The sequence below is a fragment of the Mirounga angustirostris genome, unplaced genomic scaffold (genome assembly GCF_029215605.1).
Source record: "Mirounga angustirostris isolate CCGP_5_RB_7025 unplaced genomic scaffold, mMirAng1.0.hap1 SCAF_11, whole genome shotgun sequence".
NCBI classification, from domain to species: Eukaryota; Metazoa; Chordata; class Mammalia; order Carnivora; family Phocidae; genus Mirounga; species Mirounga angustirostris.
This window is the reverse complement of record NW_026991719.1, coordinates 86,069,625-86,073,163: the sequence shown is the minus strand read 5'-3', so window position 1 is coordinate 86,073,163 and position 3,539 is coordinate 86,069,625. Positions and strand designations below refer to the sequence as shown.

The following is a 3,539-nucleotide window of genomic DNA, read 5'->3' as shown; positions in this document are numbered from 1 at the left end:
TGAGAACAAATCTGAAACACTGACTTTAAAACTATCCCACCAAAGGAACCCAATTTTAATCGGATTAGTCTATTGAGCAGTTTATGCCCTGCCCAGCAATTGGTGAAGATTACCACCTGGTCAGGGAAAGAGACAATCAAAGGGAGCCTTGCGAAAACAAACAAACAAAACAACAACAACAACAACAGTCATCCTAGGGTAATTGCAGGCATATCAAAACCTGTGCTTGGTCCCCTGATGAAGAAAACCAGAGGTTTCATGCTTTGAGGGAGGGGGGAATAGACTTTGCCAAAACAATCCAACCAGTCATTCAACAAATCAAAAAGCAAAGAAAAATAACAGGCACCAGAGGGGGAACCAGTAGAAGACTGGCTACAACATATTACCTCAAATGTGCAGTTTCCCACAAAAAAATTAAGAGACATGTAAAGAAACAGGGAAGTCTGCTCCCAGTTTTGATTTACTCCTATTCACTTCATTGGTGAGAAAGGGATGCTCCATCCTAAATAGTATGGGATGGCCAAACGCACAATGCCTGACACCAGACAGATGAAATAAAACTGAAGTTTATTAATCAATTTTACAGTTCCAAAGGAAATCATGGCAGTCCAAGCAAGACCACATGACAGTTGTTCTTGGAAACAGAGTTAATAAGCAGGGGCTGAGGGAGGCAGGCTTTGTAGAAACAAAAGGTTGAGGTGACCCTTAATTTTATGGGAGGATGTGATTGGTTTGAATAGTTTTGCAGTCTGGCAAGGAAGGGAAAACTATTAGGCTGAGGATTGGCGAAGTGTAGCTGGTCTGGCTCTTAGAAGAGCTAGCTAGCTAGACAGGACTTCCCGCTGGCTGGGGGGCATACTGGGCAACAGCACAGGAACACATAGCTAGGCTTTTGAGGCCACATGTTAAGGGAGCGCATAAATTTTTAAGCCTTCCGATATAGGCCCATACCATGGGGGAAAAATACCGGTCAAAAGGAAATACCTGGCTTTCCCTGTGGGTCCTGTTTGTGCAGAACCACAGGTCAGTAAGTGAGAAATTGTGAACGGCTGAAGATGGTTCTATTGTTGCTGCAGGCTAAGCAGGAAAGACAGCTTACATTGAGCAGTCAGGACCATCACTGGAGCCTGAGGATGTATTTCTGGCATCACGGTTTTACAGGAAGCACCCATAAAAGATGAGGCCAAGTGCAAGGAGAGCTTCCTAGCAATCAAACCAAATCCAAGCACAATGTCTTGCCAGAGCAACAAGGAAATACTCAGATTTTATGAAAGTCTGCCTTCAGGAGGAGAAAATCCACCATAGGATGAAACTGGATGGTTGACATCAATTTATCAAAACATTATAGGTAGCATAAGCACAAGAGAGAAAAATCCATTGAAACAAAGTAGAATTGGACTTGACATGGATAATAATTTGACCACATCAACACCAAGAGCAGGAGAAAAGGCTAACGAGCATCTCGAAACCTGGTGGTTATGAAACGACAAATCAGCATGTAAAGCAAAATGGAAAATAGAACATAATCCTTCCTCTGGCAATCTCTGATGGACTATATTATTGGGTCTGTATTTTCTCATGTCTTCCACTTTTTTTTTTTTTTTTTTTTACATTGAATAACTGACACATCAGAATCAGATTCTCTAGGACAGGCTGCACAACTGAAGAGATGGTAAAACTACTTGATATGGAACAAGTGGGTAAGACCGCTTCCAGTAGTACTGAATCAACTAATGGAGCGATTAATTCAAATCAAGCTGTTCAAGTGAGGCTATCGATGATGGTTCAGAAGAAGCAGAAGAAACAGTTCTTTGGGATATCTCACCCTTTAAGCCCCAGTAACTCTAGATAGCCGTTATTCATCAGCTCATGCAGAGGCCACCTATGAGTCAGACTGGAAAGTATTTGACCTTTATTATGTCATGCAATATGTTCTGCTACTAACAGAAGAACAACCTAATAGGAAATCTGCTTTTCTACTGAAAAAAAGAAGCACCCCAGAATTCTGCCTACTTTTGGACATGCATAAAAACTGCATGCACAGTAGTCTAAAAGAGCTAGAAGATGCAGTCATTTCTAAGATATCATTGATCAGATTTCGGTTAGATTAAGACGATGCCTCCAGGAATCCTGGAAACCAGTATCTCAGATTATAAGACTGTTCTTTTTAGTATTCCTAAAACAGTGGTAACATCTAAATGTATTACACCCTAAAAGGCAACTGATCAGGCACTGGCCTTTCTGTGAACATTGTGTTCATTTACAAGGAACATATACAAAGGTCTTATCCTTGGAAGACATCTTTCAAAAACTATAACAGTTGACAAACCACCACAAGCCTTTACATATCAGTTTTTTTTTTAATAGAATCGCTATAGAAAGCTGGTTTGTAGGTTAAAATCTCAGTGTACTCCTAAAAGTGATTCCATTTCTGTAGAAGCCTGTAATCTTGGAGATTTTCAACCTCATATCAGAGGAAAATTCTGCTTGCATGATTTGCTGTTTCCAGATTGAATACAAAGACTTGCCAAATTAATTAAGGGAGAGAGAATACAGGGCCTTTTTGGACTAAGGCAAAACACTGTTATTACTATTGAAATTGTTCATTTTGTAGCCATCTTGCTTTTCCTAATTGTGGTGGTCAGTGATAATCAATGGTTACAGAAAGAGACTTTATCTCACATTGAATACAAAGAGTAGGTAGGCTGAAACAAAAAAGTCCTTGAAATCATGCAACAGTTTTTTTAATGTATGGAACATCTCTAGCTTACATAGAATTATGTTTCTGCCACAAGTGCTTTTGACCTGTAGTCACACAGGATTTTATAATAAAAAATGATGAAAATAGATTTGTGTTTCTTTCTCTGTTTGTTGTTCTAAGTGGATTTAAAGCCACTTTTCTGTTACTCTAAGATTCTCATCTTCATAGAAATTTCCAATTACAGTTTCACTTTTCCTGTTGGGGTTTATAACTGTCTTTTACATTTACTGACCTGTATTAGCTTAGAATTCCATTATGTGTTTTAGCTGAGGTCCTTCATAGCTTTTTTAAAATGGTCAATTTTGGTTTTTAGAATACACTTGAATGCCATTTGCCTATTGTTCTGCCTGCATAATGCATATTTGTTTGAAGCCACTTCATAGCTTTTTAAAAATAGTCAACTTTTAGTTTTTTGCCATACACTTGAATGCCATTTTCCTACTTTTCTGCTTGCATATTGCATATTTGCTAAAAAACAATCTCTACTTTCAATCCATATAAGTTCCATTTAGAAAGATGCTCATTTGCACTTTGTTACTAAAATATTTTACTGTAGGCAAAATCTTCTCAGAAGTGTAGAGAATAGGTAGATAAAAATATATGAATAATACTCAAAAGATTTAAACCATTGTGATGACATATATCCCAAATGGCAATATGGGCACACAGATTTAATGGATAAAGGTACGCCTCAGATATCACTGTGCTCAGGAATCCTTAAGGAGAATGAGTTTGGCCACCTTTTGCATTTAATTTGGTTACTGCTCCCTTTAGTTTT

General features: G+C 38.3%; 1 pseudogene; it reads left to right on the top strand.

Moving 5' to 3' along the window:
* The first annotated feature begins 1,177 nt into the window (after positions 1-1,177).
* Positions 1,178-2,437, top strand: LOC135362026 (CTD small phosphatase-like protein 2; annotated as a pseudogene).
* The last annotated feature ends 1,102 nt before the right edge of the window (positions 2,438-3,539 follow it).